Source organism: Protopterus annectens, chromosome 17.part0 (genome assembly GCF_019279795.1).
Source record: "Protopterus annectens isolate FY-2018-M chromosome 17.part0, PAN1.0, whole genome shotgun sequence".
Lineage (NCBI taxonomy): Eukaryota > Metazoa > Chordata > Ceratodontiformes > Protopteridae > Protopterus > Protopterus annectens.
The window spans coordinates 418,741,770-418,767,737 of NC_056751.1; the positions used below are offsets into that span (position 1 = coordinate 418,741,770).

The 25,968-nt window shown below is 41.2% G+C and overlaps 1 long non-coding RNA gene and 1 other non-coding gene across 4 annotated transcripts in view; both read left to right on the forward strand.

The window, feature by feature from the left end:
• Positions 1-25,968, forward strand: part of LOC122791606 — a 127,683-nt gene that overhangs the window by 71,849 nt on the left and 29,866 nt on the right. For all 3 annotated transcript variants that reach the window (XR_006363174.1, XR_006363176.1, XR_006363175.1), the window contains one exon: positions 23,608-23,700. This is a non-coding gene — a long non-coding RNA (uncharacterized LOC122791606). The remainder of the gene's footprint in view (positions 1-23,607; positions 23,701-25,968) is intronic.
• LOC122791876 lies at positions 23,443-23,529 on the forward strand. The gene has a single exon (XR_006363232.1). It is a non-coding gene; the product is annotated as a small nucleolar RNA SNORD88 (small nucleolar RNA).

The following is a 25,968-nucleotide window of genomic DNA, read 5'->3' on the forward strand; positions in this document are numbered from 1 at the left end:
TGCACTCTGGGCAAAAACTACTTATATGCACTTTTCAGTTTAAGGGCTAATGGACAATCTACACATTTTGTTCTAGACAGATTTGCTGATGTCCTTCATGGATGCATCTGCAGTCATAACAAGTGGGTTGTCCTGTCCAATAAGTCCTGCCCTCGGATGCGGTCGTCCAGTCGTCCGGTCCGGCTTCTGCTGATGTCGCCTCACCCTCCACATCTGGTCTGGTCTAAAGGTATTGAAAAGCAAAAGCATCAGCCGGCTTCTTTTCTCTTGCTTTCTTGCGCGAAGCCGAGCATGCCGGAAGCATGGGGCAAGATTACGTGGTACTATCAGAGACTTACTTCTACGAATACTACTTGAAGACTTCCGTTGCTAAGTACCCGTTGAGAACCTTTCTTGCCTCAGCCGATGTCAGAAAACACTAACAATTGTTTAAGATTTGAAACAAATACCTCCATCTTGTTTAGGCCTCTTACCCACTGCCTTGCCTGTCCAGCCTGACGGTGTTCTTTCCTAAGCCTGCTTACGCTCAGCAATGGTCGAGCGGCAGGGCGGTTTTCAGTTTTCTGATTTGTTTTTCATTATGCATTTAAATACATTATACCCCGATCCTCCCAAAAAATGCAACACAAAGATAATGAAAGCCGCTTCGCGGTCTTTCGGCACGGCAGAAACCGGCCCGAAACCACGGCAAAACAAACCACAAGAAAACCGACCGAGAAACTACTCAAAAGTACACAGAACCTATTCTTACAACAGGCTGCCCTCTTGAATCGACCTCACTATTTTCCAAAACGGTGGTTGACTTATCCATCACTTGAATATGTCTCTACCCACCATCCAGGCGCCAGCTCAACAGCCATGTCCATTAATTGAAGCTAAAGCAGCAGTGCCCATGGCAGTGCCAGCCAAACCAGACTCATCAGCCAAACTTACTACCAAATCATGCTTGCCCCCTCGATCCGTTAATTCTTCTGGTCAGGATAATTCTCAATGAACATGGATTTAATTTTAGAGACCTAAGGGCAGAGAGGGCAAACAGCCCATTTAGTTCCCCCAGAAGTATGAGCATAGAGAGACCCCAGCCTGAGCCATACTGATGATGAAAGGTTTCCTGCTTCTGAATCAGACCAACTCTTCCCCACCAGCCTTCCCTTCTTTCTGATGTATACATCGCGATGCCATTGATTCAATTCCAGCAACAGGAGAATCGAACTCGAAAGAAACAATGCGCTCTGCACCTCGAGAACAAGGCCCTTAACTATACGGTTTCGAACTCAGAAAAAAAGACTTTGGATAACTCTCTGCCTTGCCAGCACTGGATTTCTTTAACCCCTCTCCTCTCCTCTGGATTTTACAGATTTTTAGATGATGCATTACTACCTTTACAGGGCTACCCCCCAGCCTGACCCCCCCCCAGGAGATTTTAGCAGTAACCAGATGCTCATCACCACCCAAGGTTGGCTTGCAGACCCAGACTAGATCCCTAAATTAAAAGGTCACCCTTCAGTCACTCTCTCAGCTAACTAAAACCCTATTGGAAAACAGTGCAAGCATACTAAGGGGTTATCACAGGATAAATAAAGCCCACTCTGATCTAAAGCTTAGCTCTTTAAAATAGATCAGTACATAGATTATAGCCATTCCTTAAAATGAGACTCTTCTAACTAAGAGGCTTCATTTAGATCAGATCTTTGACGAGCATGTATGTAAGACATGCATGGGTAAAGGACATACAACAGGTTATCAACCATTCCCTAAATGCTTCTATGAGAGACTGGACCAAGACAAGTTTGTTTAAGGCACAGTGACAGTGATATATGAAAGAAAATGGAAGGCTGTGCAACTTTGTTCAATCATGTTAAAATTTCCTGAAGGACAAACCCCAAGCATTGAACTGGCTGCTTTGGTCCTTTCCTGACTCACAAAATTTCAAAAATGGAAAAATAGGCAGAAAGAGCCCAAACTGTTAAAGATTTCCTTAACCTGAAGGGCGACAGTGGCAAGGAGAGTTTCACAGGCCACAGCCTGAATAGGGACCCACTACAAACACAGACACATTGAAACAATCACAATAAGTGCCCGAGAGGACAAATAGCAGCAGGACTAGAAGCCGGAAAGTAACACCTTATTTTCAAACACATGGCACTACAGACACAGCCACTAACATTTTAGTATAGATCACCAGTACCGGTTTCCTAAATCGCTATTACCACAACCAGAGGAATGCAAATCTACCTCAACTCAAAAAAAGAAGATCGTAGATAATGGAGTTAAGGAACAGTTTACAACCATAACCTAAGCCAGAGGTTACGGTTTCAAACAAGTTCTCTCGACTATTCCCTAGATAAGAAAAGGAACTCAAATCAAAATTCTGCTCTGTCTCAAATGTACATAGCGAAACAAAAAACAAAAGGAGACTGTGGAAAGAACAACCCCATAGCCAAGGCTCCTACTCCAACTGGTAACTCTAGATCTCAAGAGAAATTACCGTCCCACCACCTCAAATGACCTGTCCACCTTACTTACATTTCTGTCAGGATCAGAGCACTATCAAACTCTACAGCAACAACAGGCATTATGGCAAAGTTAGGTATTCCAAACTCTAGATCTCTCAAGGAGGCATACCTGCAGTCTAAGGGAATCCATTCTGACCTGCACCTATGTGTCTGATACCCAATTACAAACATTCAAAAAAATAAAGGCGACAACAGTACACAAAGATTATTGCTTTTCACATTCACATAACACATTCAATTTACAAAAATTGCAGACTACAGGGAATTAAAATTTACCCATACTGGGCGGAATTGGCTACAGTACAACAAATGCAGACATGGGACACAGGAAAAACAAAGAAATACATTTACTTTGCTATTCCCACAAAATGAACATTTTAACAACAAGAAAATTTAAACAGGCCAATTGCTTCAATCCCAAATGCATAATCTTGTGGACACAGTACATGGCACATGAAACTACAGTGGTAAAAAAGATTTAAAGTCCCTTTCACGAACAACTACTTAGAAACACTAAAACAAAATTCCAAAAGTTAAACAGGAGTTCATATGGGGCTCAGGCATGCCAGTCAAACCCAGGGTCTTCCTCAACCCAATGGCCAGACCATGCTACGATAAATCGTTAGGGAACACAGACACAGGATCAACAGGGAAGACACAGACATCTAAAAGAAACAGGGCTTAAGTTCCTAGCAATACTTGTTGGGCTGCCACAAATCAAAAGGCCTGCAGCCAGTTGATGATAAGGACAGTGCCACATGCATGACAAAGGGATCAAAGTTGTGGACACAACTTCAACATCACCACAATCAATCTAAAGATTGAGCAGCAAAATGGCAAACTCAGCTACAACAGTCAAAAAGTAAATACAAAAGTTGGGGGAAGACCTTAAGGACAGCACACAATGAAAGCAGAAGAACTTCGGACAGTCACGGCACTAATCAACACCCGGACATGCAGAAGACCATTGCAAAGGAAAACCCTATGCTCTACTACACATCCTAAAGATACCTCTCAATTCATAGCTCAAAAATTCTGCACTAGCAGACATACCCCACTAGCATGGAAAGTGGACAAATGGGGAAGCTGCACCCCGGCCCACAACAGCATATGCCTCAAATCCTCTTCCTTGCCACAGAGAACAGGGGATGCATCTCAAGGTCACCCAAACGTCCAAGGATAATCCCTCAATACCCAGCCACAAACAGAATGCAACTGGTACCCCACCCACTGAGCATGTCCAACAAACAACATGTGGCCAACTGGAAAGATGCCTTTGATGTTAACTCAACTACACTACAGCATCATGCATCCAAACCTAATCAGCATCTGCAAGCCAAGACAACAAGACAACCCATAATCCTAATAATCACAAGCAGAACCATGTCAACAGACTACCCTGATGCTGAAGCTTAAGACTAACAAGAAGAAAGAAACTACAGCATAAACTGAAAAGGAGTGCAACATTTGGAATACGAAAAGAGGAAAAAGATGTGTCAAAGAACTTTAACAAAAACATTCTAAGGTATCTGGCCGAACTTCTTCATCAAGGCCCTGTCCTATTCTGGAAACAAGATACATGCATCAGCCTATTTCAGCAGATGCTGGAGTACCTGTCAGTGTTAGATATGGTCTTTGCTTAGGAGTAAAAACAAGATAATCAAATATATGCCCTCCGAAGCCTACTCCACCAACTCAGGACTTAAATCCAGTGCTAGTCCTACAGACACTCACACCTTTAGATCCAGCAGTTTCTCCTGACCTACAACACATTTCATCCTTAACTGCTTCAGACTGAATTAGAATTCAGCAAGGCTTCACCAGAACTAGCCATTTTAATGGCAGTGTGCTAACTTTAATCTAAAAAAAAGACCACACTACCACTAGGAGCAATCCTTGATTAGAACAACAGTAGTGAGTATCAGAGTACTTTTAGCCTACAGGCAATCCAGGAACAGCTCAGCTCTTTCCCAACCAACAGAAGAATACTGCTGCCTAATCTTCCACATTTACAGCTACGCATGAGGATGGTTAGAACAATTTATAGCAGAAAGACTGACCTAAGGTAGTAGCCAGAGCAACACAACCAGAAGGAAAAGCTATTTCCAAACAGACAAACTCCAAAAAGATAGGAAACTGCATGGAATACTATTCTCCTTCATGGAAAACCAAGGATTTCAAACATAAGACCTCAAAGCAGAAGGCAAAAGCCACTACCAACAGGATCTTCTGAAAACCTATTCCAAAGAAGGTATTCTCCAAAATACTTGGACCTCCCAGGCATACATTAAACCTACCATATAATTTGCCTTCCACAGAACATAGAAGGCATTCTACAAGCCTGCTGTACAAGGATCTTAACCTATAATCTACCTTTATCCTCCTCCCCGGACCTCCGTTTGTTATTCTTGTGATTGTGACTAATTTGGCATCACATGAAACTACCCTAGTACAGTTTTTACCTACCATAATGCATTATGTCCAAACTGGATAGCATCTGCAGTATCCGCAGGGCTCCCTCCTTCCCCTCTGCCATAATCTAGGAATTGTCTACCTCTAATAGCTTGCTGTTGGGGGAGTCTTTTGTAATATTTGTGTGTATATATGTACAGTGACGCTTATTATTTGTCTTACCTCATATATTTGAGACATGTATCCAAATTTACTAGGGTGTGTACCTACTGGCATCTGGGCAAGGCACTGTCTTTAAATGGTATTTTATTTGTTTATACCCGACATATAGGGGAATGACGTCCACTTTCTTGTGTTCCTTGTTTCGAAGTTCAACTTTAACGATGTAGTTTTTTTTTAGGTTTACGTGGGCACAGGCAGCAATTGCTTTATTTTGGAAGATATCCCCATTCAACTTTGTATATGCCAATTCTTCATTTGTACAAGTTTTTGAGGTGCTTTGAGGGTGGAGTCTTTGTAAGGCTGATTTTCAGCAGATCACACTTTAACCATTTTAAGTTTACTGGTACAAGTACAGAATTATCTGATCACGTCCCATACTGCACAAGCAAAGGAGCGTCTTCACCATGTTGGCATATGTTTAATAGGGACACACACAGCTCTTTAAATGCTGTAATGTGTGCTGAATTTTAAGTTTTCAAATACTCAAAATATCATTAACAACCAACCAATAAGAAAGCAGCCTGTAGTTTAAACAATTTAAAGATCTACTTTTTAAAACTAGTTCAATACTAAATATACTAGTTTAATCCTGAATGCTTATTGGCAGTTAAAAGAATTTTTAAACATCCTGTTAAAAGAAAGACTTTTGCAGAATGTAGGTCATCCAACTTGGTTCTTTCAGCTTTTCCTGGTTAAGGGTCGCAACAGCAGAACTCTTGTCCGCTAGTGATTGGCAGTAGCTTTTTATGGTGCCGATGTGCCAGCTCGATGCCCAGCCTTCAACGAGGACACTCATGTCTTTCGAACGCCATTCTACCGCGGGGAGGACATGCAGACTCCACATAGAAGGCGTCCCAGCCGAGAATCTAACAGGAGAACCTCTTGCTGTGAGGCGACATCGCTACCACAATGTTGTCATTATTTTTATGCAGGCAAAACTACTAGAATGCTTAGAGATGTGCTGTACAAATCTTTGACAGATTACCACCAATGCATTAACTATGAGACGGTACTGAAAAGTTCTAAGCCCAACCAAATTTCTAAATTCTGAGCATTGTTTTGCCTCTGTAGTTGAAGAATAAGGTTATTTCTTGTAGAATGCCAAGGAATCCTACCATGTTTTGATGTGGTTTCATACCACTGACTGAACCATGTCAGCTAAGTGTGGAATTTCAAGTGTGGAGCTCAGCAGTCATGAAGCTCCTATTCCTGCAGAAGAAAACACTCCAAAGGAAGTCCACGAATAAGTGATGCAAGCACCAAGTGACAAGTGCCTTTCTTGCTCAGCTGTGAAGTGTTCAAACTTTCGGCACCTCGAGACTGAAGATGCAGACTATCAACTTCTGAAATTGTTTTGACAGATGGGCAAATATTGGCTGAAACAGTTGCCAAGGATACTACAGATGTCCAGGGAATGTGTTGGGTTTGTAATCCATGAGCAGCTGTCGTCCAAGTGGGTGCCCAAATGTTTAATGCCCACAAGAAGAGAAATAGAGTGGACACGAAGTTGATCTTTCAGAAGTTTGGAACTGGTTCCAACTTTTTGGAATTGCTAGTAACTGTTAATGAAACATTGTTACACCACTATGATCCAGAGACAACAGTCCATGCAATGGTGGCACTCAGTCTCGCCAAGACCAAAAGTTGAGGACCCAAAAGTCATCGGGAAAGGTCATGGCCACAATGTTTTTGGATCAGGAAGGTGTTATGCCTGACAATCTTCCAAGGGATCAGACAGTTAATGTAGCCTACTATTGTAGCTTGCGTTGTGAATTAAAGGAGGCGTTGAAAATATTTAAAAAAAAAAAAAAAAAAAGAGGGAAGCTGCAGAAAGTTCTTTTTGCAAGACAATGCACCTGTTCACAAGAATAGCAAAACTATGGATGCTTTGAAATTGGGGTTAGAGTGCAAAGTCCATCCACCCTACTCACCAGATCTTCCACCCTACTCACCAGATCTTCCTCCATCTGACTTTCTAGTTTCCAAACCTTAAGAGTTTGAAATGGCAGCAATTTGAGTGATTCGGCGGCGATTGCAGCAGCAGAACAGTACTTCAGTGACCAGATTTCAAGCAAGCGGGGTTACAGAAACTTCAGACAATGTGCCAAAGTGTGTTGAACTTCGGGGAGAATTGTAGGTTTCATGGCTCCACGTCACTCCCTTCTTGGTTGGGCTTAGAACAAGCAATAAGAGAGACGCCCTTAGTCTGTGTCACTTTGAGTATTTAAATGTTGTAATGCATGTTGCATTTTAAACTATCCTTTATTTCAACAATGTAATATTTCCATCAGTTCTGAAGTCAGCTTTGGTTATGCCTACTCCTAACAGTTTATATAGGGCAGTGTAAATAACTACAGAGCAGTCTTACACCTCCCATTTGTTGAAGTACTTGAGAAGGTGGCAAGTGTGAAAATGGATTCATACACAAGGAGAAAAAATGCAGTAAAAACTGCTTTTGGCCTAGCCATAGAATGGAAGTGACCCTCAACAGGATCTTTTACTTCCTAGGAACATGAGATCAGCATCTACATGTACAGCCAGTACTGTTAGGTGTTGCATACATCTGACAGATTATCATTTAAACTTACTGCACTTGAGTACTATGAGATCACAGGATTAATATTGGATTGGTTTATCTTCCACCTTTTGGGGAACAAAGTTTAAGGGGGTCAAGTTTGCTTTCTCATGCTCTTGTTACCTGCCATGTGCCACAGGGTTCCATTTTAGGTCGTGTCACTGGCATTATTCCAGTGAAAGGCTTGAAATGCCACTGGTCTGCCAGTTCCTTTCCTTTAGTCTGTGCCCAACAGTTATGCGCATGCATCAGTTTGGTAATTGTCAATAAGCAGACCATGAACTACCAGGTGTCATCTCAAATATGCATGTTCACATCTTTGGAGCATCTGCGTCATTCAGTACATCTCCCATATACGGTCCTGGATGTACACAAGTCCCATCTCGCCAAGACACTGATACCAGTTAGGCTGCCTGTCAGCTACGCATGACTTTCTACACTTTTTTCACTGGCTGACAACCATTCATATCACAGTTCATAAACAATTACTAGGTTGACTGCCCTTGTGGGCCATTTTAAGCCAAGCCAATTTCCCTTTTTGTGCTCAAAATAACTTATCCCATTTAGACTGGCCTTAACCATCTGTGGTCTGTAATTCTGTACTACTCCTTATGAGAATAAGTGGGATCACTCATGCATGGTTGGAAGCGTTTAGGAGCTGCCTCCTTCCATTAGTACAGTGGACGTTCCCGGGGGGACATTTTCTGTTTCCTATCCACAAATCTAAGCTGCGCTTGAAAATGGAGAGAGGTGAACTTTTTTGTAGGTGGGTGGGGAATGTTGCCTAGTAGTTGTATCCTATGCGAGATGTACATGTTTCTCTAAACAGTTCTGAAACCTCTTCTGCAACATTCTACACAGAGCATTTCTCACGACATCTGACTTACTGGTGGGCAATAAATACATAAGTAAACTGGTTGGAGGGTGGCTTGAATGCCAGACAAAAGGTCCCCCTCAGTCTGTAGGACACACAGGACAGTGACTGGCTTTAATTTGGTCTATGTAGGGCATGTTTAGGCCTTGTATCCTTTTAGTAAGACATCTTTATGGGCATTCCAGTTGCTGCAGATGTCTGGAAAGATGCATGCCAAAGGGGGCATTGGATTCAAGGATTGCTTTACTCTGCCCTCATTAGACCGATAATCCACAGGTCTAAACAGAGACCCATAAGAAAAATACTTTTGTAACATCTTACCATTTCCATAGACTTTTTTTTTTCTCTGCAGTATTTTTAACACTAAGGAATTAATTGCCAGGCATGAGGAGCTCACCACTGCCACTAATGTTGTGGATGCTGGGATGCATCCATGCCAGGGTGAAAGCCTTCAGGACAATTTTTTTTTCCTGGGTTATCTATCCATTTTAAGAGATTAACAGAGTGGTAAGAAGTGTGCCGGTCAGTAAGTTTGGCCTCCCCTGTGGTCAGCTTGTAGACTTGGATTACTGCCAGATTGAAGAATGGACCTGCCTAGCTCCCCGACTCGGTGGCACACTGTTTCAGTAGTACATAACTGCCTGGCCTCTACCCACCCAGACCAGTGATGTACTGTTGAGGGGTTGTCATTTGGGGAAGAGTTGCTTCCTTCCTGGATGAGCTTGCTTTGGCTGCTTGGTCACATTTCCTTGCTTGGCACCTAGTTTTGTAAAGGAAGGTGAAGGAAGGTGAATGGATGCGAAGTAGCCACATTGGTGGCTTTATGGGACTGCAGGGACAGTGGTGAGATTATGCAAAACAAAAGTCTGTAGAATGAAATTAGTTGTGTTGGTGCAACCCTATTTCTTTTGACCTTCTGCATCAGGTAATGCAAGACCTTATCCTTACATGGGCATTCATATTAACTGCCTGAGATGGCCTATGAGGAATCTAGCAATAGTAACTACGAAATGCAACGCTGGCATTTTTTTTTCTGTGACTTGCTTAGCTGTTGTGATTCACTTTGAGAGGTGATTATTTAAGGGACACTAGTGATGCCTAGCAGAAACTTTACAGCTTTCCTGCAAGTCACACCACAGCTCTTCCCCTATTAATATTCCTTTCTGGGCTCCAGGAAAATAGTGCACACTCCCGTTCTCTCAGCTTCACATTAACATCCTTACTTTGCTAGAGATTGTGCTGTACAATCTGGCATGGTCTGAATTCCATTTCTCTGTACTGCCTGACTTTTGTTGCCATCATTTGAGGGATTTTGCTTTTGAGCGATTTGTTAGAGCCTGTATGTGTCCACCATGTATTTACATTAGCACATAGTGTTTGAAAAGAATTTGCAACCTAATTTGTCTAGGTGGTTCTCCTTGCTACACAACAAGAAAATGATGGATAATATACTGCAGCCCTTTTGGGTGGCTTCGAAATACTGTGCTTTGTGCCACAGTCAGAATGCTGGGCACCTCTTTCCTATCCCTTGGTAAGTCGTTCATTGTATTGAACTTTCACTGAAGTGAACATTTGCTGTGTTTTCGATGAATGAAGGTCCACAGTAATGAACCTTCAACGGTGTGTTAAGATATGAACATTTGTTTGAAATATTTGATTCCCATCAAAAAATAGGCTCTGCCCATTGGAAGTTGCAACACAAACTTCCTGAGCTCTAGTGGAGGGAATGAGTTAATAGCATTTAAAGCAGGAAAGCTGCAGCCCAAAAAAGATCAGTCTGGGCAGAAAAGTGATAAATGAACTCGAGAGGGGGAGGGAAAATATTTCGGGAATTGACTAACAGTAACACAAATGCAAACAAAACTCAGTAAGGAATAGTGAAAAGATACTGGATAAGTTGGACTGAAAAAACAGAAAAAATCTTCACACTTATCAAATGATATATGAAAATCAGTGTATACCAAGATTCCTCGTTCTGAAGCAGGTGTGGGTCTAGTTTTGAAGCAGGTATGGGCCTCTGAATTTCATTACATGTATAGATCTGCAATCATATGTATCTGTTGACATCAGATCAAAACTTGGTGAAAGTTTTGAAACATGAGAGTAAGTCTAAGATGACTTCCTTTATTAGTTTAGCAGAAGCATATCTGTATAGAGCAGGAATGGAAACTAAACCAGAAGTGGACAGAAATCGGTAACTGAATGTGCCAAAAAATATGAAGGCAAGAAATGTGGAAAAGGCGCAAATATAGTTGGAAGTAAAGAAAATTTCTGAAGCAGCTTCCTATCTTTCAGGATCTAACACAGGAGTGGTCAAGGAGAGGTGAATTTAAACCAAAAAATGAAAGGTTAATATTGGCCCAGGATAGTGGACTACATATATATTGATTTTCAAAGTCCATTGAGTTTGTGGGACAAATGCAGGTTTTATAAAGCAGAACTGGTAACAGTTGCACAACTTGTTGCTGGGTGTGATTTGTACTAATGGCAAACTACCTGTATACCTAAAGCATAATGTGGCAAGACTGTTGCATTGGGGATTGTGTAGACATTACAGTACTGAAGTAGCCAAGAAGCATTGGAAGAATGAGCCACAAAGTATTAGAGAGCGCTATCAAGTAGGATCACCCCTTGCCAAAAGTTGAAAAACTAGATGCGAGAACCATGTATAGTAGTCTTTGAAAAGAAGGTAAAAGTAGCATTGAAATTGCTACACCCAGTGATTATGCTCTTTTTTTTTTTTTTTTTTTTTATACAGAGAAACTGTCATAAAATACCGGGATTTGCAGGCAGAAACGGGTGATATAGGATACCCAGACGTTCCAGTAGTGGTAGGAACAGTGGGTCTCAAAGAATTTGCAGGCTTATTTAGATTTGCTATAAATGCATTTAACTTCGTATGAATTGCAGGCGGAGCCAATTCTGGGCATGTAGGTGCTGCGAAGAGATCTCTAACATAAGAGATTGAAACAGTACTAATTTCACAAACTTTAATTGTATTGGTATTAGAAACCCAAAAGACTTGAAAAAACATGAACGGAAGATCTAGCCACGAATATAATCCAAAAAGGACTCTGAGTTAAGTTAAATCCAAAAAAATATAAAATATTTAATATTTCAACAACATACAAGAATAGATGAGCGCTTTCGCGTGGTGTACCCTACGCTTCATCAGATGACAATATACAAAATACAAAGCTCTTAAATGTAACCATGCGTGGGAAAAACGACATTTTTAACAAGCAATTAGTGCTCGTAATACAGACAGCTGAAATCCATTACAAAATACATAACACTCACTGCCACCTTAATAGCATCGTCAATTGGTAAATAAATGAATAGTAAATACTAAGAACAAGTTGAAAAAACAGAGCGCTAAACAAGTGATGTAAAACTGTTTTCAAAACCAAATTAACTGGATACGTACATACTAGAATTTGTCGTATAGTGTAAACTTCATATAAATTATTTGAAACTGCGTGTAACAACAACAAAACTTGTTTGTTGTATTAATATATCAAAACATTATGGAAAAGTTTGAATACATATCAGTACGATAATGTGACACTGATGTCCTTCAAGGATGCATCTGCAGTCCTTACAAATGGGTTGTCCTGTAGTCAGGCAGCCCTTCGGTCGGCCGGATTCCAAAGTCTGGGTCTGGCCTCGGCTGATGTCGCACTTCACCCGACGTCATAGCTGCAGTTCTTCGGGTATAAAGGCATCAGCCGACTCCATTTTCCTCCGTCTTTCTTGCCGCGTGGCGCCCGAAGCAGAAGCTGTTCGCAAGTGCCGGTCGGTCAGAACCAGAGATTACTACTACCGAAGACTTCTAGCTAAGTACCCCGTTGGGGACTCTTTCATGCCTCAGCCGATGTCAGAAAAAGTGAATAACTGTTTAACTTGTGGGAAACAAATACCTCATAAAGATTTCCACTCTTACTGCTTACCTTGCTTAGGCCCAGACCACGACGTAGCAGCTTGTCTAGCCTGTGCTTCTTTCAACCGGCGGACGCTTAGACATCGGTCAGAATTTGCTGAAGAGTTTTTCGGCTCCGCTTTTGCTTACATTATGCCGTCGGATACTCCGACTACGCAAATATCTAAAAAACGCAAGGAAAAGGACAGACACTCGCGGTCCGCTCAGCCGAAACCGCGGTTAAGCCAACCGCGAGTGTCTCTGTTTCGGCTGAAACAGAGTCCACGGTTCTTCCTTTGGCCGAAAGCTTGCCTCCTACCAAGGCCTCATCCAGCTTGGCTGAATCTGCTACTGAAATCCCACCCGCTCTTGCAGGTTCACAGGATTTATCTGATACTATCCCTTTGGATATTTCTACCCCTGCACGTGGAGCTGCTAGGCCACCTGCATCCATGTCGATTAAGGCCTTTGCCAGGGCTAAAGCAGCAAAAACTACCAAAACTGTGCCTGCTAAGACCCCCTCTCACAGGCCTAGCTCTAGTTCACAAATGCTTAGTCTAGCAGAGGATCTAATTTCTTTGATCCGGGGATCCCAACCACATCCAGACAGGGCCTCTCACCCACCTCCAGAGAAGAGGCCTAGAGTAGAGCCCCCTGAGCCAGTTTCTTCAGATGACTCCTCTGATGAATCAGATAATTCAAACCCTCCAGAGGGCCCTTTTTCTCCTTATGAGGGCTCTGATGCAGAAGAGTCCATACCTTCTGCCTCTCCGCCTGAAGAATTTTCTTTTGGGGAAACCTTGCATGCTATGAGGGAACAATTTCAATGGCAGGGCCAGGATTTTTCAGACTCTAGGAAAAGGCTTAGAACCTTTTTGCATTTGCCACAGCATAGGCCTTTAGCCATTCCTCCAGTACTTACTGTTGTGGATGATGCATTTAATGATGCTTGTACTGCTCCTAATTGGTTCCGGACACACATTATCATTTGTATAAGGCCCCTTTTGCAGACCCCGAAACTATCTCCCAGGGACCCAAGGCTGTAGCAGCTACCTCTGCCAAAAACCCCCTGCCCTTTGAAAGGGAATCTAGGGCCTTAGAGAGATGGGGTAAAAAAGTTTACACTTCGGCTACTCTTTCAGCTAGGGCCTTGAACTGTCAATTCCACATGATTCAGTATCAGGAATTTGTTAAGACCAGTTAACTAAAAAACTGTCCTCGGATGAACCATTAGACAAAAAATCTGTACAGGAAATGGTACATAACATTCAGCAGGTCAGTAATCATTCCTTAAAATGCGGCTATGATGCACTGGAGGCTTCCTTTAGATCAGCCATGACTGGCACAGTGATCAGAAGACATGCATGGTTAAAAGAGCAGTCCTTACCAGACCATGTTAAATCAAAGCTCCTAGATGCTCCCATGGATAAGCTCAATTTGTTTGGCTCCCCTGCACAACAGGTGCTGAAGAAGGTGGAAGAGAAAGCAAAATCTGTCCAGACAGTCAAGGATTTCTTGCAGGTCCAGCCTCCAAGGTTTAGCAGGAACTGGCCTTCCAAGAATTGGTCCTTTCCAGACACCTCCAGACCTCCAAGAGGCAGGAATAGGCGCTCAAGAGGCAGGGGTCAATCCAGAGGCGCCTACAGGGGACGTCAGTGGCAGGCTAACAGCAGGTACAGCCACAGATCCAGCCACCACCACTACCACAGGACAATCACAGTGACTTGGCTCTGGCACCGCCTACCAGGGAACAACTAGAAGCACCCTTAGGCGGGAAGCTAGCCTTATTTTCAGTAAACTGGCATTACATCACAGGAGACAAATAGATTTTACAGACAATAGACCAAGGTTACAGGTTTCACTTCCATACTCTACCAAGGAAGAGAGGAATGCCAAACCTACCTCCAAATCAGAAGACAGAAGCTCTAGAACAAATAACTCACTTACTAAGGATGAGAGCTGTAGAAAGGCTACCATCTATGGAACAAGGGCAAGGATTTTACTCCAGACTCTTCCTGGTACCAAGAAAAGAAAACCTATGGAGACCTATTCTCGACCTGTCCGCTTTAAACACATACCTCATTGTTCCAAAATTCAAAATGCTGACCCTACAGCAACTTCTTCCCATGCTGGGCAAGGAGTCTTGGCTGGTAACTCTAGATCTCAAGGAGGCATACCTGCACGTCCCCATACGACCAAATTGCAGAAGATACCTCAGATTTCTTGCAGGATCAGAGCATTATCAATTCTCAGCATTGCCCTTTGGCTTTTCTACTGCGCCCAGAGTATTCACGAAATGCCTGGCATCAGTAATTGCTCATTGCAGGCTTCAGGGAATTCAAATTTACCCTTACCTGGACGACTGCCTGTTACAAGCGGACAACAACAACAAATTAACAAAAGATTTGCAAAGGGTCATTCATCTACTACAAGCCCTGGGATACACAGTCAATATAAAAAAGTCAAGGCTGATACCATCCCAAAGGATAACCTTCTTGGGTGCAGATCTGGACACATCAAAACAAATGGCATTCCTGACAGTAGAAAAACAGGAGCAACTCCCTCTCTACTTCATGGCATTAACAAAGCAGAACCAGCTAACAGCAAGAAAAGTCCTGCAAGCCCTGGGTTACATGGCATCCTGCATAATATTGATTCCACATGCCAGACTACATATGAGAAAGTTACAGTGGTACCTAAGGAATTTATGGTCTTAGCACAAGCACAGCCTAGAAACCCAAATTCCACTAATTCCATGCCTGAAGCAAGAATTCCAATGGTGGGCTCAGGCCTGTCAATCAAACAAAGGACTGCCCTTCCACAGCACTCAACCAAGCCAGACCATCACAACAGATGCCTCAGACCTCGGTTGGGGGGCACACATGCTGGACAAGTGCATACAAGGCTTATGGACTCAAGACCAGCTGCACCTACACATAAATCAAAAGGAAATGCTGGCAGTAAAACTGGCAATTCAGACTTTCAGACCATTTCTTCGACAGGGTCAACTGTTGATAAGGACGGACAACACCACAGTTATGTGGTACATCAACAAACAGGGAGGCACACATTCATACCCTCTATGCCGGATGGCAATGGACCTCTGGAATGTGGCCCTGAGCTTCAACATTCAGTTACAAGCAATTTTGTGCCAGGAAAAGAAAATATACTAGCAGACATCCTAAGCAGAACTACCACGGATGCCCACGAATGGATGCTGCATCCGGACATCTTCAAAACCATTACAGGGAAATGGGGACTACCAGAAATAGACTTATTTGCATCCCCACACAATCACCAACTGAAAAATTCTGCACAAGGACGTACCACCCACTTGCTTGGAAAGTGGACTCCTATCTTTCAGTTGGAAAAACCTGACAGCATATGCATTCCCACCTCTTCCTTTGATGCACAAGGTGCTATTGAAGATCAAAGAAGACCGTCCAAGGATCATCCTGATAGCTCCAGACTGGCCAAGGCAACATTGGTACCCATTACTGAGGAGTATGTCTCTGGAACAAATATGGCCTCTGCCCCTAGTTCCCGTGCTGTTAACACAGAACAACTTCAAAACCCTGCATCCAAACCTGAAAACACTGCAGCTGGCTGCCTGGAACATTGCATAAGACCAAATAACCCAGATTTATCTCAAAGGGTTAAAGACATTATCTTGGAGGCTCGCAGACCCTCAACAAAAAAATATTCAGCAAAATGGAAAAGATATCTCCTTTGGAGTACTGCAAAAGGAGAGAATGTGTCACTGGTAAACATAGCTAACATCCTGGAATACTTGGTAGAGCTCTTCCACAATGGCCTGTCCTATTCTTCCATTAAGATTCATGCATTAGCTATTTCAGCAGAATACAACTTGGATCCTCCAGTCTTCTCACATCCTCTGCTCAGACAGTTTCTGAGAGGAATTAAAAATGTAAAACCACCTAGGAAGCCACCATTGCCAGCATGGGACTTGAACTTTGTGCTAGAAAAGTTGACACTCCCTCCTTTTGAACCAGCAGCAACAGCAGAATTACAGTACTTATCATGGAAAACTGCTTTCCTGCTTGCAATCACTTCAGCAAGAAGGGTATCTGAACTACAGGCATTAATGCCAGTACAGCCCTTCCTGATCTTCCATCAAGATAGTGTCCATGAGAACTAATCCTACTTTTATGCCAAAGGTGGTCTCCAGGGTATCTTTAAATCAAGCTATCCACCTGCCTACATTCTTCCCCAACCCACAGAACAGGGGAGAGAGACTGTTGCATACCTTGGATGTACATAGACAATTACGTTACTAACTGGACAGGACCAAGAGCAATAGGAAAACTGACCAGCTACTGGTAGCATATGCAACAGGAATGGAAGGAAAAGCAATTTCAAAACAGACAATCTCTAAGTGGATAGGAAATTGCATTAGATTTTGTTACTCCTACCATGGGAAGAAAACTCCAGAAAACATCAGGCCTCACTCTACAAGGGCTACAGCCACTACCACAGCTTTTTTACGAGGAGTGGCTACCAAAGACATTTTAGAGGCTGCTACTTGGAGCTCCGTGCATACATTTGCCAAGCATTATAATTTACCCTTATACTCCAGATCCCGAGCAGGTTTTGCCACTGCTGTTTTGCAAGGGATCTTAACTACACCATAATCTTATTACTCCTCCTCCCCCAGTTTGGCTATGGTATTCTACCCATTTGTAAGGACTGCAGATGCATCCTTGAAGGACATAGTACAGTTTTTGTACATACCATAAATGTAGATGTCAGATAGGCATGCATTTGCAGTCAGGATTACCCACCCTCCTTCCCCTCTGTGGTACTCCTAGGGTATTTGCCCATCTTGTAGCTAGCTGGGGGAATCTATTATGGTGTATTTGTTTGTATATATGTACATACATGCTTATTTTTTGTTTGCTCTCTACTGTTTGGAACCATTCGCATTTATCCAAATTTAGCCTTCCTAGAGGGCACCTGGCATCTGGGGCAAGAAACAGAGGAAAATGGCGTCTGCTGATGCCTTTATACCCAAAGAACTACAGCTATGACGTCGGGTGAAGTGCGACATCAGCCGAGGCCAGACCCAGACTTTGGAATCCGGCCGACCGAAGGGCTGCCTGACAACAGGACAACCCATTTGTAAGGACTGCAGATGCATGCCTATCGGGCATCTACATTTATGGTAGGTACAAAACTGTACTTTCTCAACAATCAAGTTTCAACATAATAAACGCCAATGAATGAATTCATATAAAAATATGTAAAATATGAAGCCTAAACATCCTAAAATAAATCCTTTAACTAAGAAATATTTAGACCATGTTAAAAACCTTTACGTTCAAGAACCGGTTTGATAGATGCATAATTATTCAAACCTGGGGGTAAGTGTGCACTAAGTTTCAAAATCCATTTCAGCTCCACAGAAGCCAACTAATTGTTAGAATCCCCACCCCTTGGGCTTTGTCCTACCACTTGTGGAGCCCTAAAGCAGAAAGTATGAGGGGGATGTTCTAGTACGTGTTTGGCCAAAGCGTTGGCCTCAATACCTTTACTTATATCATATAGGTGATTATAGATTCTATCCTGTAATCTCATTTTAGTCAAGCCCACGTAAAAGGCTTGACATGCCACGCAATTGGCAAGATAAGATTTCTCGTATTGCAAGTTGCATAAAACTTAGGAATAAACTTGAAATTAATAGAAGGATGCTTGTAGACTTGAATACTAGTAATGTAACTACATCTGTTGCACTGATTACAGGCAAAAGTACCTAGAGTCAAAGACGTGGAAATGACAGGAGAAATCAAATTGACACTATCGTTGCATAAAATTTGTTTAAGATTTTCACAGTTCTTGTAGAAACCTAGGTTTACTACCTACTAATTGTCTAGTATCAGGATCCATAATAAGGACATTCCAATTTCTGGAGATCACTTCTTGTATGCTCTTGATGTCACTGGTGTATTTAGTGATATATTTAACTATATTATCGATACTAATATTATATGGACTATAGATGCCTTTATAATTACTATATCTACTAGGTTTACTGACTACTGTGTCACTCTCAATATTAGGAGAATCTAAATGACCCAGAACACTGTGCCTAATGTCTCTCGCCATATTGGGTTGATAAACCCCCATCTATGAAGAGGGATTCCATAAAATCATCCTCTATTGATAAGTATTGTCGCTCTTTACATAGTCTCAGAATTCTCACAAATTGGCTTTTAACAATGCCATAAAATGTGTATCTAGGATGCATACTGTCAAAAGTAAGGATTGTATTTTTCCATACCGGTTTCCTATACAAAGAGGAAACAATAGATCCACATTCTGTTATCCTCAGAGACGCATCTAAAAAATGTATCTCCGTGGGCGAAACATCTTTCGTGAATCTAAGAAAGGCAGTGGTTGTTTCTAAATGAAGCAGAAACTGATCAAAGGCCTGTTGGGAGCCTTCCCAAACAATAAGAATGTCGTCCACAAAACGTTTGTATAGCTTGACCAACCTAAGCATTTCATGCTCAAACAAACAAGTTTTCTCCCAATAAAAAAACACCAGATTTGCATAGGTATTAGCACAGGTGGTGCCCATGGCAAACCCCCACTGTTGTAAATAACATGCATCTCCAAACAGGAAAGCATTATTATATAATACAAGTTCAAGCAATTGACATATCAAAAATTTTCTGTCATTACTGAAAGATGTCTCACTAACTAATAGTTCTGTAACTGATTGTATACCTACATCATTCGGTATAGATGTAAACAGATTCTTTACATCCAATGTAATGAGCAGATATTCATGTTCAGCAACATCTAGTGTTAAGGTACTTAAACTTTCCAATAAGTGGTAAGTGTCTTTCAAAATGGAGGAGGACTGGTCAACAACTGGTCTTAACAAATGCTCAAGAAAAGTGGAGATATTAGAAGTTATCCATCTCTTACCTGAAACAATTGGTCTCATAGGTATGGGGAAGGTACCCTTGTGTATCTTGGGTAACCCCTTGATAATGGGTGTTACTGGGTGTTTTATTGAAAAATACTCAAAAATCTCTGAACTGATCTGTCGACACGTTAGCAGATCATACAAAGTGTCTTGTACATTACATACAATATTTTCAACCTCACTTTGGTCAATTTCTTTGTAGGTAGCATGATCAGAAAGCATTGTACATATGAGTTTCATAATCTAATGTATTCAGTAATACTACCCCCCTCCCTTGTCAGCAGGTTTTATGGTTACATCATTGTTGTGTTTAAGGTCATAAAGAGACCTAGATTCATTCCTGCTGTGTTAAATAGTAATATCTTCCTTTCTTACTGGTATTGGCAAAAAGGACATAAAAATCACCTTCACATAACCTAAGGAAACAATCAATGTGTGGAGGCATTACTGGTGTAAAACAACTAGTGTGTTTAAACTGAAACAGTTGCTAACTGTTATCTGGTAAAACAAGTTTGTCTAAAGAACAACTTCAAAGAAACCTGGCGACAGAAAAGTCTCAGATCTATGAGAGTTTCACTGAGAACTGCCGATTTGGCAGGAATAAAATTAAGCCCTCTGTTTAACAGGCTAGTATGTGAAGTGTCCAACCTAAAATCAGAAAAATTAAACACCAAATTAGTCAATGCCTTGTCTTTCTGGTTTGGCCGAACCTCTCTCCTGAAGATTTCCTTTTCCGTGGGCCTCTGCTGTTGGATCGTCCTCTGGTCTGCAATGTAAATTTCCTTTAAGGCAAAAAAGAAGAATTGTCTGGATGAGCTACCTTAGGTACCGCTCCGGTAGCAGAGGCAACCTGGTTGCCAAAAAAAGCTTGTTGGTTAGGTGGAGGCGTGTCTGTAGCTAAATGCTCGATATTACTACAAACACCTGATGGCAATTCCAGCAAGGATTCATTGCATCCAGTTTGAGACGGTATAATCGATGTTGGCAAAACAGGTAACGGAGGAACGCCTGAAGCTCCGTTAGCAAGAGGTGCAGATATAGCTGCATTACTGAGAGACCCAGTCTCATGATTAAGAGTCTTGAGTGTTATGAGATCTGGGCCAAGCAAACACTTGGCCCCGAGAAAAATCATTATGGTCTCAAGTTTGCGTTGCTTAGTGAGTTTTAGCCTATCACTAAAAGCATTAACCTGTATGCAAACATTACGTAGCCTACTCAGGCAAAAATCAGAAGGAAAACGTTCAGTTAGGTCTTTATACATGGTATCAACCTTGTTCCGCAAATCATTCTCCAAAGGCGAAAAATATTGCAAGAGTAGCTTAGCATAGCTAAAACCTAATTCAATGTTTAAGTCTTGCCACTGTTTTAGTAGAACCGGGTGGGTATCCCCATATGTAGGCATGCAGAACACCCGCATGCCTCTGGGGACCACCCGGAAATGCAAACAAGCCTCCAAATGCAACCTCTGCCAAGCATAACGTTGCAGCTGGTACAAGTCATCTTCAAAAGTTTTCAATAACAAATTAAATTCAGTTAAATTCTCACCAGTGTTATGAGAAGGTAGAACACCATTATTATTTGCAAAATCCAGAGACAAAGGGTTGGAATCTTGATGTAGTATTCCATTCCATAAAATAGCAGTATCCCTCGGCTCCGGACAATGAGCTGATATGGTAGCAACAGGTTCCATCGTGTGCAGGAAGTTGCAACAAAACAAAAGAAAGTTACTAAAAAATGAATGCAACAGCACCGCTGAGTAGATCTCCCATCAAAGGCATGATGCAAATTGAAAAAAACATGAATGGAAGATCTAGCCACGAATATAATCCAAAAAGGACTCTTGAACTCAGAGTTAAATCCAAAAAAAATATAAAATATTTAATATTACAACAACATACAAGAATAGATGAGCGCTTTCGCGTAGTGTACCCTACGCTTCATCAGATGACAGTATACAAAATACAAAGCTTTTAAATATAACAATGCGCGGGGAAAAAACAGACATTTTAACAAGCAATTAGTGCTCGTAATACAGACAGCTGAAATCCATTACAAAATACATAACACTCACTGCCACCTTAATAGCATCGTCAATTGGTAAATAAATGAATAGTAAATACTAAGAACAAGTTGTCAGAGCGCTAAACAAGTGATGTAAAACTGTTTTCAAAACCAAATGAACTAGATACGTACATACTAGAATTAGTCATATAGTGTAAACTTCATATAAATTATTTGAAACTGTGTGCAACAACAAAACTTGTTTCTGTTATATTAATATATCGAAACATTATGGAAAAGTTTGAATACATATCAGTACTATAATGTGACACTGATGTTCTCAACAATCAAGTTTCAACATAAACGCCAATGAATGAATTCATATACAAAAATATGTAAAATATGAAGCCTAAACATCCTAAAAAAATCATTTAACTAATAAATATTTAGACCATGTTAAAAACCTTTACGTTCAAGAACTGGTTTGATAGATAATTATTCAAACCTGGGGGTAAGTGTGCACTAAGTTTCAAAATCCATTTCAGCTCCACAGAAGCCAACTCATTGTCAGAATCCCCACCCCTTGGGCTTTGTCCTACCACTTGTAGAGCCCTAAAGCAGAAAGTATGAGAGGGATGTTCTAGGGCCAAAGTGTTGGCCTCATTACCTTTACGTATATCATATAGGTGATTATAGATTCTATCCTGTAATCTCATTTTAGTCAAGCCCACGTAAAAGGCTTGACATGCCACGCAATTGGCAAGATAGATAAGATTTCTCGTATTGCAAGTTGCATAAAACTTAGGAATAAACTTGAAATTAATAGAAGGATGCTTGTAGACTAGAATACTAGTAATGTAACTACATCTGTTGCACTGATTACAGGCGAAAGTACCTAGTCAAAGACGTGGAAATGACAGGAGAAATCAAATTGACACTATCGTTGCATAAAATTTGTTTAAGATTTTCACAGTTCTTATATAGAAACCTAGGTTTACTACCTACTAATTGTCTAGTATGAGGATCCATAATAAGGACATTCCAATTTCTGGAGATCACTTCTTGCATTGGAAGAATGAGCCACAAAGTATTACAGAGAGCGCTATCAAATAGGATCACCCCTTGCCAAAAGTTGAAAAACTAGATGCGAGAACCGTGTATAGTAGTCTTTGAAAAGAAGGTAAAAGTAGCATTGAAATTGCTCACAGTTCTTATATAGAAACCTAGGTTTACTACCTACTAATTGTCTAGTATGAGGATCCATAATAAGGACATTCCAATTTCTGGAGATCACTTCTTGCATTGGAAGAATGAGCCACAAAGTATTACAGAGAGCGCTATCAAATAGGATCACCCCTTGCCAAAAGTTGAAAAACTAGATGCGAGAACCATGTATAGTAGTCTTTGAAAAGAAGGTAAAAGTAGCATTGAAATTGCTACACCCAGTGTTTATGCGCTTTTTTTTTATACAGAGAAAGTCATAAAATACCAGGATTTGCAGGTAGAAACTGGTGATATAGGATACCCAGACGTTCCAGTAGTGGTAGGAACAGTGGGTCTCAAAGAATTTACAGGCTTATTTAGATTTGCTATAGATGCATTTAACTTCGTATGAATTGCAGGCGGAGCCAATTCTGGGCATGTAGGTGCTGTGAAGAGATCTCTAACATAAGAGATTGAAACAGTACTAATTTCGCAAACTTTAATTGTATTGGTATTAGAAACCCAAAAGACTTGGGAGAAATTAAATTGAAAATCAACCTTTTCATGGGGTGCTCTCATGAAGTTTTCATTTATTTTATGTAATGGTATAAATTTTGGGTAAGTCATTTGTGATCTGCTTGCTATATATCTATAACCATTCTCTGTCTATATATGGAATTCTTAGCTTGACAGCTTTTTCAGTATTCACCAGATATAAAGAATATAGTAGCCAGAGTAATTAAAAGATGCTTGGAAAAGGTTTTATTTTTGTCCTGATGATGCCAGCACTGGGCTCTGACTCCTGCTGATTCCTTGTGCCCCTCTGATTTGACATGCAGAGGGACTGAGGGACACTAATTTTTTTATAGCTAAGCACATTCGAATGAATGATAGTTCCTTGTTTAACATGTGCATTCTTTTTGATTTATATAGATAAGGTGGAGATGCATGCAGGAATGACCTGAGAAATAACCTTGAGGGGTCTGCAGAGACATTCCAGAACCTTCCATGTATGTTGCAAAACGGGTAAGAGACTGGTCTTTCGTAGAGTCATTCTCTGATTATGCCTAGGTACAAAAAAAAGCTAATTAGTTAACTTGTCCACTTCAGTGGAGTTCAGGACGTTTGCACTGTAACTTCCAAGCCTTTTGACAGAATCAGATTGTCCTCACATTTCATATCTCTGGAACTATAATGGTTATGAAGTATAAATGGCAAACCCTTCAGCACAAACTAATAGTGGTAGTAGTAGTTTTCAGATCTTGAATTGAATTTTATAAGTCACAGTAAACACAGTATATTTTGCAAATAACTTGTATTTCAGCAACCATTCAAGTTACACACATACTGTCTGTAGGACTTTATTCATGTAGCTGAGGCTTTCATATGAGGCTAAGGAATTCTGTCTGTGCTATTTGGTTGTTGAAATATTTAGAAAAATGTGAACATTTTAACATTTGTTAACCGGGAAAGTCCAACTTGGAACGAAGCCAATTTTCAGCGGAGTCCCAGGAATAAATGCTCCATACATGTCTTTGACGTGGGAGGAAACCCACACGCATCATAAAGACAGTCCGTATCTCTCTACTGCACTAGACAGAGGTCAGATATTATTAATGCAGTTGAGTTTGCCATTGTGTAAGCTTTAAGAAGAACTCTCTTAACTTGTACGTAGCATGGGTTTAGAATTATTGAAGCAAACTATGAACAAGCAATATTTGACTCCTACAGGTGTCAGTAAGTTAACTGCAGATGCTCCTGGAGGCTTCACTCCAATGTAATAAGTTAAATAGATGGATGGATTCTTGTTGGATCTGGTATGTCTGTGTGGATCAAGATGCTTTGCCATCCCTGCTTGTTTTTTGCTATGGCTGGCCTGTACCTCTTGTTCCAAGACTTCCACATAACAGGCTAGCCTTTGGTGCTACCAAATACCTGAAAAGGAAGTCCAATTGAGGATATTCCAGTCTGACTAAATGTATTGGTCCACAAACTATCGTATTAAGAAGGTTGCTAATGCAAGAAATCTAAACCATATATTTTGGCGCACTCCTGAATTTGGAAATAATCCATGTCTGCATAGTTGACACAACTTCCCTCTGTACCTGGACTCTGCCATTTATATCTTTAAACATGATGGCAGCTGTGGTGGTGTATCAGTGTATTTCAGGGAATATTTTGCCTCAAAGCGGATCCTTAAGGGCTCAAATTGAACTACAGGTTGCTTTGCATGGGGTTATCATGTAATAGCTGGTTGGAGCACCTTCTTTGTACCCTGATAACCATAGAAGATTTTCTCCGTGTTTTTAAAATATCTCGCTGTTAGAAAAAAATTTATTTTGGTGGCTTAACTACCCTTTAATATACTAGGGCACCTATGCCTCCAGTGTAGGGTATGGCTTTTAAGAATTCCTAGACTTGCTGCATTGAGCAGCTGGTAAACTGCCAGAGGACTTTTGCCTGATTTGTTTACAAATACAGCTGAAACCAGTTCTTCAAAAAATAAGGTCTGACCTTAAACTTGTGACCTTCCTTTTAAACTTGCAGGAGACCCCACTGAATTTTAATGACTGCTACAAGTATGCCAACGTTTTTAACTCTGGCAAAATATCAAAATTCACTTAACTACCACCCTTTACCTTTAGGGAACCCTGCACCCATTTAGAAACCAGAACAAAGTGTCAGAAGAAATTAAAAAATAAACCACCCTGGTTGTCTACCACCATAAACTCAACATCACAAGAACAAAATTTATTTATCACCTAGCAAATCCAAAAACCCTCTTCTCAAGGAATAACAGAAAATAAGTGTTTGGCCCACTAAAAGAACCCACGAACTTTGGCTGGCTGATGTGAGTAAATGTGTTTACCACACGTCTGTTAAATTCATGTGTGGATGATGTGGTTGTAAGTGTGTAAATATTCAGGGCAAATTTTAGAATGTCTCCTATCCCCAGCTGGGAGATTGTAAAGTGGGCCATCTTCCCCTGCCAAAATGACCCATTAGTTCTTCACCTGGGGGCTGGGTTTTGCTGCTTCCAGCACCAGGGCATGCAGAAAGCCTGTTCTCTAACAGCATTAGTCCTTCAGCTAATTCATTTGCTGCTTGAGTCTCTCGCCAGTGCCACCCATGTTGGAATGGGTGCTGGGCTCCTTCACTGCCAAGTTAAAATCCCTAAAGCAAATTTGTTTTCTTGGACTTCGGTATCCTTTTCCCACTTTGAGAGAGGTGAGCCATTTGGTAAGGAGCATGCCGGTTAATAGGACAAAGAATGACCTTCCTGATTTCCTCACC